We start from the raw sequence: 15,112 nt of genomic DNA on the forward strand, positions 1-15,112 counted from the left end.
TAGAATAGTCACAATAGGTCACTTGTTGCTGGGAAATTGCCTTTTCTACAATTTGGATGGCCCTCCTGGCGTCAGGATTTAATTCGCGCAAGGATGTAGGGTTGGTATCTCCTTTTAAGAGATCAAAAAGGGGTTTTAACTCTCCTGTGGAGAGCTTTAGATAAGGCCGAAGCCAATTTATATCTCCTAAGAATTGCTGAAAATCATGAAGAGTTCTTAAGTGCGAAGTTTTTAATTGTATTTTTTGGCTTTTAAAATAGTGTGGGCCTAATATATGGCCTAGATATGTAAAAGGGGGGTGTTCCTGAACCTTTTCAGCTGCTATTATAAGGCCAAAGAGGCTCAGATCTTGCTTTAGTTGTCCAAAGGCTTGTCGTACGACGATAGGGTCAGAACAAGCCAACAAGATGTCATCCATATAATGAACAATATAAACAGAAGAAAATTTTTCACGAGTGGAAGAAATGGCTCTAGCTACAAAACTTTGACATAAAGTTGGGCTATTTGCCATGCCCTGTGGGAGCACAAGCCAGTGATATCGCTTCATGGGTTCTTTAAAATTAACAGAGGGGATGCTGAAGGCAAAGCGCTTACAGTCTTGAGGCGCCAGGGGTATAGTATAGAAACAATCCTTCAAATCTATAATAATCTTATAAGTATCCTTTGGGATTGCCATGGGTGAAGGCAAGCCAGGCTGTAGGGCCCCCATCAGTTCCATAGTGGCGTTGACTTTTCTCAAATCCTGTAACAGCCTCCATTTACCTGATTTTTTCTTTATAACAAAAATTGGAGAATTCCATGGAGAGTTAGAAGGGGCCACATGTCCCAAGTCCAGCTGTTCCTGTACCAGCTGCTGTACTGCAATGATCTTTTCTAGTGAAAGAGGCCACTGTTCGACCCATACCGGTTGTTCAGAGAGCCAATTTATGGGATCAGCATGAGGGGCAGGACAAACTACAGCCCCTGTTAGAGAATACCCTAATCCTTGTCTCGTAGGGTGAGACTGGGGTTGGAGTGGCTCTAGCTCCCCCTGTGCTGCTCGGCCTAGTCCCCTAAAGGGGAGGAGGCCTTGATCAAGTAACTGCTTAGTGACCGCAGCACTAGGACTAAACATATACACTCCCATTTTTTCCATGATATCACGACCCCATAAATTAATTGGCAGATGATCCAAGACAAATGGCTGAAAATGACCAGAGTGCCCTTCCTCATCTCTCCAAACAAGGATCGCACTGCTCTGCTGTGGGTCAGTTGCTTGCCCAACCCCCTGTAGGGAAGTCATAGAGGTTGTCAGGGGCCATTGGGCTGGCCAATGTTTTTTAGATATCACAGACACATCTGCTCCAGTGTCTAATATTCCTTTAAAGGGCTTTTCTTGTATAAATATAGTCATCTCAGGCCTCTCTTGTTTTATGCTTTGTACCCAATAGATATCAGAAGATCTAAATCCTCTCTGTCCACATGGGGAATTAGCAGTCTCCCCGGGAGGTAAAGGCACAAGTATTAATTGTGCTAATTTTTGACCGGCTGGGATCGATACCACGTGTTTCGGGGCAGAGGCCATAACTTTGATTTCTCCAGTAAAATCCTGGTCAATTTTGCCAGGTGTAATCTGTATCCCTTTAAGGGCTGAGCTACTTTGCCCTAACAGCAATCCAGCCACTCCCGGGGGAAGGGGGCCGAAGACCCCCGTGGGGAGAGCTTGCGTCCCCATCTCTGGGGTCAATACTGAGCAGGTGGAGGAACAGAGGTCCAATCCTGCACTGCCTGGGGTGGCACGGAGGAGGCCAGAGACTGATCTTGGGGGGTTGTTAGAAGATGCACTTGTGGCCGAGAAGAGGGAGGGACTGCCCCATGGTTTTGTGGGGCCAGGGGCTGGCCCCTTCTCCAGTTTCCCAAATACGGGCGGCCATTGCGATTTGTTGCTGACTTGCAATCTTTAGCCCAGTGCTTCCCTTTACCACAGCGTGGACATGTGCCAGGTGATTTTTCTCTCTTTTGCCTGGCCTGGCGTGGGCATTGCGTCATCCAATGTCCTATTTGTCCACAAGAAAAGCAACGCCCTGGGGGTCTAGCATCCCGAGAATGCTGCTGACCTCTATATTTTAGAGACTCAGTAACAGTCTTTCCTTGAGGAGCGGCGGCTAAAGTAAGGCCTTGTACATGGAAGGGTCCAATATCAGCACACAGTGAAATAAAGTCCGTGATTCCTCCCTTATTCCTATGGGGTCTGATAGCCGCCTTACAGGCGGCATTGGCATTTTCATAGGCTATGTGTCTAACTATACTCTTCCATGCATTCTCATCTTGTACTAGGCAGTCTGCAGTCTCCATTAATCGAGACAAAAATTCTAGATAAGGTTCATTCGGTCCCTGTTTAACTTCTACTAGATTTTTTGTACGATTGGAATTGCGTAACCTTTTCCAAGCCTCTCTCGCCGCAGCATTTATTTGTAAATAGGCCTCCTTTGCATAACCCAATTGATCTTCGGTGTTTTTATAGGTTCCCTCTCCTAACAACTGATCAAAAGTGTAAGGCAGGTTCTTAGACCTATTTGTTTCAATTTTAGCCCGACACTGTGCAGTGAACTCTGTCTCCCATAATAAGTACTCTCCTGCACTAAGGCATGCTCTGGCAAGCCGCTTCCAGTCATTTGGGCATGCAATACCAGCACATGCAGCCTCCAATATTACTTGAGTAAAAGGGGCAGTTGGCCCATATTGGGAGCAGGCATTTTTTAAATCCTGTAATAGTTTAACAGGAACAGGTTGATGGTATACTTGTTCATCATGATCAACTAAACTAGGGAAGCATCGAGGCCCTGAAATATCTTCCCTCTCTCTAGCAGCCTGAGTCAGGTTTAATTGCGATGCACTGTGCCTGGTTGTAGTGCCTGTTAAAGGGACTTGTTGCTAGGGCCTTTAGGCTTGCCTAAAGGTTGAAAAAGGGATTGAGGCCGTAAGGCTGCAGCCGGAGGCGGTGGGTGTGAGGGGTAAGGTTTAGAATCAGACACCATAGTGGCCTGAGGGTCATATTTCTTTCCTACTTCTGGGGGGGGCTCTCTGCTCTATCCCCATTTTCGATAGAAGATGTAGCATTTCTTCTAACTTCTTCTCTATCGTAGCCACCCAGCCCTCCATTGACTCATCATAACTTTCCTCCTTGATATTCAAACCTGAATTCTGATACTCAATATCTACTGGTTGTTGTTCCCTTTTCAAGATCTCACTTAGACTCTCTTGGGCTGCGGCATATGGCTCAGCCTCAGGTTCTTCAGAAGGGTCCTTTAACTCATAAAGTTCCCTTAATTCAAGATTAAGTTCAGCATTTTCATGTAGAGGATCTATGTATTCACTTACTAAATTCCATACAGTAGTAGCCTCTACTGGGGTCTTTTCGGGGCCATATACATTATAATAATCTTGAATTCTTTTTCCTATCCGCTGCCAGGCTTTTTGGAATTCCTCCTCTATAGACCTCGGGTATGCCTCCTCGACAAACTGTAGGAAGCTCTGAAGCACCCCTTTTTCCACCCACGTTCCGTGGGCTTCAAATAGGCCTGTTAAGATCGGTAGAAATAACCTATGGCTATTAACTTGACCCATAATTTTTACTCCTGACTATACTCTCTCTTAAGATCCTCTCTTAATAGTCCTACGATGTGTTACTCACCACAGGGAGGGGTCCTTCACCTTCGTCCCAGATTTTCAGGGTCCCTGTTCGGGCGCCAGATGCCGGGGCCAACCGGCAGCAAACCAGGGTTCGCAGATTGGGGTTCCTGAAATAGGGGACAAGGACTAGGAAGAAAAAGAAGAGAGACAGACACACCGGGTCCGGGATGTCCGCAGTCCAGGCAAAGACTGCCGAGACTGCCGCGTTTATTTTCCACTCCCCCTTCTTCCCTCCTCCTCACCCAGGGAACCTCCAGGTGTTACATTCATATGGTAATTCTCAGGTCATTTACATAGAAGAGGGCCAGAAAGCAATAAGACAATAAAGCCATCGTCTGATGCAAGTCAAGGTACAGTTTGATTCCACTCTGGCTCCCAACAAAACCCAAATGAAATTGGAAGAGAAGAAGAAAAGATAGGACAGGCAAAGGGTTAACCTCCGGAAGCACAGAGCTCAACATAGGGAGTCTGATGGCAGAAAAGCATAGGAGCTCCATGTTTCATTCATTTAAATATTGAATTGGAACAATATTTAATTTCCAATAGTGCTCTCTGCTTCACGTTATGCTTCATTTTACTTCCCAAACTTATCATCCTTTAATATATTTTCTATAAGATATTTCATTTTATTTACTTTCTATTTCTCTTGTAAGGAAGAAAAACTCCTTGAAAATAAGAAGTTTATTTGTTTCCTTTACCTCCAAGATCTCAAAAAGCATTTATTAAATGCAAATGTTATCAAGAAAGAAATATAGAATAGGTTTCTCGAGAACCAGAGGAGAAATCATCAGATAGGAGTCTTAAAAATTTGAGGAATTGTAAAGGTAAGAAACTTACTCTGAAGGCCAAAGCCTTAGAACATGAATTTTCAAAGTAAAATCTCTGTACTTTTCAACCATTTTAAATTAAAATTGGATACATTATAAAATTATATTTGTAAAATTAATAGAGAAATTACTTGTTTATGACTGTTCATATAATATAATGCTGAAAAAAAGTAAAACAAGCATGCTTTACTTGGGTTAACTGTCTTTTAGAATGATATGTCTCTGAATTGAAAGCGACTACTTATAAGCTATATTTTTTAATGATGTTGCTTTCCTGTTTACCCATGTTCTTTTTTTTTGTCGGTCATGAGGCTTGAAATCTGGGTCTGGGCACTGTCCCTAGGCTCTTCAGCTCAAGGCTATTGCTCTACCACTGGAGCCACACCACCACTTACAATTTTCTGGTAGTTAACTGGAGATAAGAGTCATGGACTTTACTTCTCTAAAGAAGAAATAAGAATGGCCTATAGACACATGAAGAAATGCTGACATTTCTGTCCATAAAAGAAAAGCAAATCAAAAACCACTCTTAAGATTCCACACCTCACTCCAGTGAGAATGGGCATCATCAAGAAATCTAATAATAACAGATGCTGGAGGGGATGTGGCCAGGAGGGATCACTACCACACTGTTGGTGGGAGTGTAAACTTGTTCAACCACTATGTAAAGCAGTATGGCAGTTCCTCAAAAGACTAAACATAGAGCTCCCCTATGACCCAGCCATTCCACTACTTGGCATTTACTCAATCATCCCAAAAACAAAGACATACTAAATCCACCAACACAACGATGTTCATTGCAGCACTATTTACCACAGCAAAGATATGGAACCAATCCAGATGCCCTTCAGTTGATGAGTGGATCAACAAGATGTGGTATTTATATACAATGGAATTCTATGCTGCTATCAGAAAGAATGACATTGCCCCATTTGTTAGGAAATGGAAAGACTTAGAAAAAATCATATTAAGTGAAGGAAGCCAGACTCAAAGGAACATAGGCTCAATGTTTTCCCTCATTTGTCATAATCAGTAGAAACCTTGGGCTCTCCTAGTAGAGATTTGCAATAGAGCAAAACCTAGATACATAAGGCCATATAGTATGACACTAAATGAAAGACCTCCAGGATATAGAAACAAAAGCCTTGTAATGAGTGATTGTTGTCCTTAATGTAGTATGTTATCTCTCATCTCTTTTGCTATCCCTTGGTTATCTCATATTGTTATAGCATTTTACCTTGTTATGTGATATATTGTATATATGTTTATCTGGTTATTTGAAATAGGATAGGGAAGGGGGAAAAAGATGAAAGGAGGGGGTAGTAGGAGGGGAATGGGGACAAAAACATGAGAAAGGGTATCAATGTTTGTGAAGTAATGTACCATCTATCTGGTGAATATAATGTAACCCTTCTATTAATTACAATAAAAATTATATGAAAAAGAGTCATGGACTTTAGTGCCTGGGCTGGTTTTGAATCAAGATCTTCAGATCTGAGCCTCATGAGTAGTTAGGATTACAGGCATGAGCCACCAGCATCTGGAACCCTTGTTCTTTATTTTAGGATTAACCTTTGGGTAGTTATGATTTCCTCATGAATCAGATGTGCATGGATATCTAGTCTCTACCATGTACCAAAAGCTATATTAAAAACATCATACTAGCCTAGATAGTGGTGGCTCAAGCCTATAATCGTAGTTATTCAGGAGGCTGAGATCTGAGGATTGGGGTCCCAAGCCAGCCCAGGCAGGAAAGTCTGTGAGACTCTTGCCTCCAATTAAGCACCCCCAAAAAAGGGAGAAAAGAAAGAAGAAAGAAAAAGAAGAAAAAAGCCAATGGTGGAGCTGTGGCTCACATGGTAAAGTGCAAGCCTTGAGGGGAAAAGTAAGTTCGGGGACAGTATCCAGACTCTGAGGTAAAGCCCCAGACAGGATTGGCTCCCCCCACTAAAAAAAATCCCTACTAAAGAAGAATTTATCCAAATGTTTTTTAAAGATGATAAGGTAAATATTACTCAAAGTCATGGCAGTAAGATTGCAGAATACTGCAACAGGATATCTCAATGGGGAAAACTGGAATCAGCACTTAATTTAACCAGCAAAGGAGGGATGTTATAACTAAGGGGCACTGTTAGAGTCAGTTGATCAGAAGGTAACTTAGGAGTAATGTCACAGATAATAAGGGTTTTGGCTAAGAGCAATAAGGCAAGAAGCAAGCATAAAGGGGATCCAAATAGGGAAAGAGGAAGTGAAACTCTCCCTCTTTGCAGATGACATGATTTTGTATTTAAAGAACCCTATAGACTCCACTTCCAAATTGCTTTAGCTGATTCGAAATTAACCCTCAAAAATCAACCACCTTCCTATATGCCAACAACAAGAGGATTGAGGCAGCAATCAGGAAAGCAAATCCTTTTGCAATAGCCTCAAAGAAAATAAAGTACCTAGGAATTAACTTATCTAAGAATGTAAAGGACCTTTTTGATGAAAACGTTAAAATCCTGAAAAGAGAAATTAAAGCAGAACTGAGGAAATGGAAAAACCTCCCATGCTTCTGGATTGGAAGAATCAACATTGTGAAAATGGCAATCTTGCCAAGGGCTATCTACAAATTCAATGCAATACACATCAATATCCCAATGTCATTCTTTAAAGAAATAGAAGAGGCAATCCAAAATTTCATATGGAATATAAATGACCCCGCATAGCAAAAACAATTCTTAGCAGAAAGAACATCACAGGAGGAATTTCAATACCAAACTTTAGACTCTATTACAGAACTATAGTGACCAAAACAGCTTGGTACTGGCACAAGAACAGGCCTGAAAACCAGTGGAATAGAACTGAAGACCCAGAAATCAACCAACAGACCTATAGCCACCTAATCTTTGACAAGGGAGCCAAAAAAACAGAATGGAAGAAAGACAGCCTCTTCAACAAGTGGTGCTGGCAGAACTGGTTAAACACCTGCAGAAAACTAAAGTTGAATCCTGCTAGGTCACCCTGCACCAGGATTAACTCCAAATGGATCAAAGACCTTGAGGTAAAACCAGATACACTGAAAAAAAGATGAGGGGAGGGAAATGGGGACAATAACATGAAAAGGGGTATGAATGTTTGTAACGTAATGCACCTTCTATCTGGTGAATATAATGTAACCCTTCTATTAATTACAAAATACTCTATAGTCAATGTTTTATTACATAGATTAATGCTTAATTTTAATTATGTTCTAAAACCTAAGTGCAAGTGATTGTATACAGAGATTCCCTTCTTAAATACTTGTTTGTTAAACATGACATTTGAAATACGATGTAATAATCAATGTTAATAAATTCTTTAATTAAAAAAAAGAAAATTAGGAACAAAAAAAGCGTTTTGGCTAAACCGACTTGACAGGGTTATTTACTAAATAAATAGCAAGTCAAGTTGGAAAGATATGGGAAGTGACCAAATATCCAGGTGTTTGTGTATGTTGGGGGAATTCATCTGAAACTGACTTGTGAAAATTCTTGCTCAAACAAGACTCAACAAGGACAGAGATACCTTAAGATTTAGTTTACTTAAGTAGAAGGATTCAGAGAAATCTGACCATAAAAATGGTGAGAGTTTCAATTACACACATAATTCATAAAATAATCACATTAACTGATCTTTCCCATTTTATCTCTTTCTACCATCCACAGCCCTAGATGCCCATATTTAATAACTGCATTTAATCCCTAGACTTATTTTTAGGCTTGACATCTACCAAAAAATATCATCACTGCTTCAGGAAAAATCATAAAGACTGAGAACAAAGGTAGCAAAGTATTGATCTTTAACTTTTCAACTCCAATATAAAACAGAAAATAGTTCAGAGATGACTTGATAAAGCATAACATGCTATATCCTTTCCCCCATATCACCTTCCTCGCCATAACTTCTGTACAAAAATGAAAGATTCTTAGAACTGAGGAGGAAAGAAGCAAAGATCAAGGATAACTTGACACCAGTTCTGGAATGAGTGGCCAAACACGGGGATACTCTGTGGGTGAAGAGGCACTAGACCTCAGATCAGAATGGCTTTCCAGGAGTAGAGGAAAGTAAAAATTCTTTGCTGAGAACCTCCTTTGCTATCACAGCAAAGAAAGTTTGGTGGGGTTAGTTGGTTTGTGTGTGTGTGTGTGTGTGTGTGTGTGTGTGTGTGTGTGTGTGTGTGTGTTTCAATGATGGCTGCATTGTATCCAGGTGGAAGCCTGAGTCCCAGTGTGGCGGTGTGAGACATGTCTAGACCTTTCAGGGCCTTTCAGGGATGAGGCCTCGCTTGAGGTGTTTAGCTTTGGGATAGAACTGTCCTTAAAAGGGAGTAAAATGGCTTTTGTAATTGTAAGAGCAAGCCTGACCCTTGGAGTGTTCTCTGGCTTCCTGTTCTGTGCTCACATTATTATAGTGCCATCTGCTAACCTGATTCTGGCCTTGTGGTTTAGTCTTTCAGAACTGTATGCTAACTCTCTTTCTTTATAAAAATTAACCTCCTTCAACTATAGTATCAAAAACAGAGACTGATGCAGAGTAGGTGGCAGGGATTTTAAAACATTCCTGAGAAGATGGCAAGAGTTACGCAAAGTCCTAATAGCAGAAGTGTCACAAATTAATTAATTAGACCCCAACAAAGATAAATACAATATTGGCCCTGAGACTATAAGACATAAATATATGTGTAGAAAAGTCCAGGAATGTAAGGGATTTGTGGGTGCTTGTGCAGAACAGTTACTCCAACTAGTCACCTGGAGTCTAGGCTGGGGAAGGATAAAAACAAGTGGTAGAAAAGCTGGAATAACACAGCCATGAATTAGGAGATCCGGTGGTCTTAAAGAGAAGTCTATGGGGAATAAGATGTAAGAAGAGAGCAAGAAACATGAAGATGAGATTACTGTCTGAAATAGCAAAGTTTAGAGTCTATCTATAGCTCTCAGTGTTTGAGCAGGACGACAGTGAAAATCATTGGTGCTAGAGAGATAGAAGAACATTAAAATTAGGGAATAGGATAATAGGAATAGGAACAGAAGATGAGATTGTTACCCAGGTGTCAGAATCTTGGATAAAGGAGTGAGTGTCTGAGAAGAGTGGTCATCCTAAGAGAGCCAGGTATTAGTTACAACCAGCAGGCACATAAGTCTTCTTCTAATACATAGATCATATACCATCAGTTCTTAAGGGAGAGGGCATATCACAGGTGTTGATTCAGAGAAGATCAAGCAACAAAAGAGTGAGGGAATATAATGTTCTAGTATAGTTTACATTTCAGCCAGCCACGTGAGTAGTAAGTGTAAGGTAAAATTAGCCTCAAAAAATTTAATGGAATTGGAATGCATTAAACTACAGAGCTTCTGTATGACAAAGAACATGGCTAGCAAGGTAAATAGAAAGCCCTAAGAGTGGGAGAAGATCTTCATTAGCCACACAACAGACAAGGGCCTCATATCTAAAATATATCTACAGCTCAAAAAATTGAATCACTCCAAAGCTAACCTCTAAAGAAAGAACCATCACATTAAAAGGTGGGCTAAAGACTTAGAGAGACTTCTCTGAAGAGACCTGAAAAAATGCTCCATATCTCTGGACATACAACAAATGCAAATCAAAACAACTTTTGAGATGGCCATTATCAAGAAATTTTTAGAATGGCCATTATCAAGAATCTAATAACAACAGAGGCGGGCTCAGATGCGCCCAGAAAGGAATGTTACTACACTGTTTGTGGGAGTGTAAACTCGTTCAACCACTCTGGAAAGCAGTATGGCAGTTCCTCAAAAGACTAAACATAGAGCTCCCCTATGACCCAGCCATTCCACTACTTGGCATTTACCCAAATGTCCAGAAACAAGAGCATACTAAATTTACCAGCACAATGATGTGCATTGCAGTATTACTTATCCTAGCTAAGATAAGGAATCAACCCAGATGCCCCTCAATAGATGAATGGATCAAGATGTGGTACTTATACAATAGAATTTTATGCTGCCATCAGAAAGAATAGCATCAACCCATTTGTAAGGAAATGGAAAGACTTGGAAAAAATTATACGAAGTGAAGTAAGCCAGACCTAAAGAAATATAGACTCCATAGTTTCCCTCATTTGTAATAATTAGTACACATCCAGGCCTCTCCTAGCAGAGGATCACAATAGCTAAAAAGCTATGTACATATGGTCATACAGGATGAGACTAAATAAAATGAACTCTAGGATAGAGGTTTATCTTTGTGATTGTTGTTTTTAATGTACTATGCTATTTCTTGTCTCTTTCTCCCCCTTGTGGTTAATCTCATGTGGTTACTGTATCTGACTTTGTTACCTGGTATTGTATATACGTTTATTCGTTTATTTGAAATAGGGAAGTGAAGGGGGAAAGCAAAATGATTGGGGGAGAGGGAAATGGGGACAAAAACATGAGAAGGAATATCTATGTGTGAGAAGTAATGTACCCACTACCTGACAAATGTAACTGTAATCCCTCTGTACATTATCCCGACAATAAAATAAAAAAAAATTTAATGGAGGACCAGGAGCATAGCTTGGTGTTAGAGTGCTTGCCTAGCATAGATGAAGCCCTGGGTTCAATTCCTTGGTACACATATACAGAGAAAGTCCAAAGTGACGCTGTGACTCAAGTGGCAGAGTACTAGCCTTGAGCAAAATGTGTTCAAGGATAGTGCCCAAGCCCTGAGTTCAAGACCCAGGATTAGCAAAAAAGAAAAATTAATGGAAACTTTGATGTCAAAATCAAACACAAAACCATTTAATCTGGAACAGTGTGAAGTGACAAGGTTCACACAATCTGCCGTGGGTTTCAGATAGATAGACACTGGGCTATTTCATTGTGCTGCAGGAGCAACAGCATATTTTATTATCTTCAAACTGGCCAAGTTTATGTCTGTTTTACCTTCCAGGTTCTGCTAAATCTTAACTTCATGGTAAGGCTTTCCCCAACTACCATAATAAAGTGAAAACCTAATTCTAAATTTCACTACTGGATATTATCTTCATCATATCTAGTACTTCTTTGTAGTAGAAATAAGTTCTCTAATAATGTCACTCTTATTTTTCTCATTCACTTCTGTGTCTTCAGCTGCTTGGCATTCAGTAGATGCTCAGTAAATATTTATTCTGTGAATGTTTGCATTTGTTGGAAAAAATTACACCAGGGGATTTATGGGTCATTTTGTTTATATCAGCATAGCAAATGACTTTGCTATGAATAAAAAACAATAATAATGGAGTCAATCTAATATATTGGACATTTAGATACCTTAAATCATCTAATGTAACCCTAGATAACCCTCAAAAAGTAAAACATTAGCATATGCCATAGTGCTTTTATTAGTACATTCTTATACAATGCCAACACCAAACATGTCAATCAATACTGTGCCCAAGGCAGGCAATGAACATTAAGAATCAAAAAGCAGGGGGGGTGGGGACCGGGAGTTTGGCCTAGTAGTAGAGTGCTTGCCTAGCATGCACGAAGACCTGGATTTGATTCCTCAGTACCACATACATAGAAAAGGCTGGAAGTGGTGCTGTGGCTCAAGTGGTAGAGCTGTAGCTTTGAGAACGTTCAGGCCCTTTGTTCAAGCCCCATGACTTGAAAAAAAATCAAAAGGAATGGATTTTCTCCTCAACAAGATTAAAGTTAATGGGGAGGGAGTCTAAGACACAGTTTTGGAAGATAAATGACCAAAATGCCCTTGCAGCTCAGGAGGCTCAGATTGCCCAGTTCAGGACCCCAGTTTGTTCACATACATTTTCAAAGGAAAAATTAGAAAGATGAACATTTGCAAATATCTTCAAGATTAATGTTAAAACATTCTGAACTGGCCGGGTCACAAAACAGCGAATATGTAACTTAATTACAATCTGCACATACATATACTATGGTTTTTAGTGACAGTTTTCACTTTGGCTATTTATTCATACAGTATTTCATTCCCAACAATAATAATGTTTTATTTCATTATTCTGTTGGAACCAAGTTTAAACACACAGCTGCAGTATGTTGAATTTTTAAAAAACAAAGTCAGTCCAGTTTCATGAGTTTGGAGACTCTATTCCATATTTGAATTTATTTTTATTGGAAAGGAAAAATAGTTATAGCAGCATCTGGTATAGTGCCATGAACATAGTAGAGACTTAATAAATATTAATCACTGTTGAAGTTAGAAGAAATACTGGTCTGCACTCTAGATGAGATGTTGGATTAGGAACATATTGCTTGCAAGAATACATAAATAATGTATAAGTACCTGAATCTTGAACAAATTTTGCAAATGACAATTTTTCAGGAGGCCCAATATTATACAGAAAGATGTTTCTTATAATTATTATTAAAATGCATTATAGCTAAATAATAGTTTAGAAAAGCAGTGTGTACAGAATGCTGGAGAGTCTTACTTTTTTCTATTATGATCTGAATGGTTTTGGCAAGAGTGCCAAAAGAGAATTCCAGCTGTGTATCTGTAGGAAGGAAATAAGTCAAGATTAGTGGGGACAAGGCTAGTCTGAGAGATATAACTATAGCACTCCCCAATTTAGCATCTAAAGAAACACACCAAACCGGAGTCCAAACCAGATTAATGCTGGTAGTCACAGTCTTGAATAAGCCATGTAAGAACATGACATCAGGAATTGGTTATATAGGAAATGTTATATTACTGTCTGATGGATGACAGTTTTATGGTTGGAATAGGAGGGGTTTCCTGGGTTGTAAAAAGGCCCTCCCCAGTGGACTACAAAGGGAAGAACATTAGGACAAGATCCATATCCCCTACAGAGAAGAAGTTGGCAAGAATAGTCAGTTTCTCAGGCCCAGACTGTCTGGCTGGGTTTCAAGGCCAAAATACATTTCTAGCAGAGAATGATGTAAAAACAAAGAATAGAGGCACTTGTCTAAGTACACAGTGGGGTTAGGGTCAGGAAAGACAGGATTAATATTAGTAGCCACATAGATATTTACAAAGAGCTTTCTCAATAGCAGATTTAGGGAGACAGATAAATTCCAGACTCTGTTTATTGATATGAATGGAACAAAAAACAACCCGCCAAGCATGGGTCTCATCTTAGAGTAACAACTTGATGATGTTGTGTCTATAGGCTGACATTTTACAGAATGTGTTGGGTATCTATTTTGCAAAAACTGTCAGTTTGGGACATTAATTTTTTTACCCTGGAGTAAATTTAAATCAAAAAATTATGTTACTACAGACTATTCACTTACATAACTGAATGCATAGTTCCTTAAAAATGCATCTTTATTGTTGGTTCACTGTAGTATACAATGTGCCTACCTAGTCTATAGTTACCATTTCAATAGGTATTTGTTGAATTAAAGAATGAATTAGATACTAAGCATTGCTAGAGGCCTCCAGAACTTGGAGATGATACCCTTTTCCAATTAAACTAAAATTCAGTTGTTTTTCAAGTCATCATGATACTTAATTTTCAGATAAAAAAGCATCAAAGGGATTTTTCATATTTTTGTTCATTAAAATAAGGAAATTTTATTAGGTATTTTATTAATTTTATCGAGAAATAAAAAATACAGCAGAGGCATGGTTCAAGTGGTATAGCACTTGTGTAGCAAGCATAAGACCCTGGCTCATCCTTTGAATATCACTGGATATTTGTTCCAACATACTGGGTGCTTCTGTGAGACAATATTTGGATGTATATAACAGTGAAATAATTAGGTGCATAAATAAAACAGATCTTTCTAACATTGGTGGGCCTCATGCGATCAGCAGAAACCCTAAATGCTACAGGAAGGCTGACCATCTCATGAATAAAAGGGAATTCTTTCAGCATTGCTATGCTTCAGCTAAGGCATTGATTTTTCTTACTGTTATTTTTGCTGGCTTTCCCCCCCCCCCAGTCATTTGGATTCAAATCGAAACCTTGGCTCTTCTGAGGTCTGGAGCACCACTGCCTTTCCTGCATCTCCAATGTGCCAACTGCTGTTTTAGGGACTTGGCCTTCATACTCACATAGCCATTTCCCCATTACATGTTAAATATACACCCAATTGGTTCTGTTTCTTTGGAGAATCATTACTAGTCAGGGAGTTGTAGGTTTAGCTAATTCAGTAGCTCAACAACAATCAAGAGATGGATTTTTGCCACTTCATTATGCTGCCATCTTAGCACCTTGGCAAGTCAACATATGCTAGATGACTGCATAGCCTATGTATTTAGAGAGACTTAGACATAACTTACTAGCTACATCCAAAGTCAAAATACAGATATTGTTTCTTCTTTTTAAAAAATAAGCCTTTCTGAGGAGCAATCTCAGCCTATTTCCCATTGTCTTATATTGTAGACACATCACATGACTCCTCTTAAATCAGTCTCTAAAATTACCATGGTAATTCTATCTTCTTGAGATAGGGGGTTTTAGTCATTTCCCTGGATCCCATGCCTACCTAGAAGATAATCAACTACACAAGTCTTAGCATGAAGAAAGAAGAATGGATTTTTGAGCCCACATTTTGCATACATATCTGACTGTTTGCTATTCATTTCTACATAGGCTATAGTCTTGAATTTCCGTAATAGTTTATTTTTATGCATTTTATTTT

The 15,112-nt window shown here is 39.5% G+C and overlaps 1 long non-coding RNA gene across 2 annotated transcripts in view; it reads right to left on the reverse strand.

The window, feature by feature from the left end:
• The window catches only part of LOC150059629 (uncharacterized), a 169,434-nt gene that overhangs the window by 143,482 nt on the left and 10,840 nt on the right, over positions 1 to 15,112 (reverse strand). The gene's annotated exons all lie outside the window — the stretch shown is intronic.

Source organism: Megascapheus bottae, chromosome 8 (genome assembly GCF_031878675.1).
Source record: "Megascapheus bottae isolate mThoBot1 chromosome 8, mThoBot2.hap1, whole genome shotgun sequence".
NCBI lineage: Eukaryota > Metazoa > Chordata > Mammalia > Rodentia > Geomyidae > Megascapheus > Megascapheus bottae.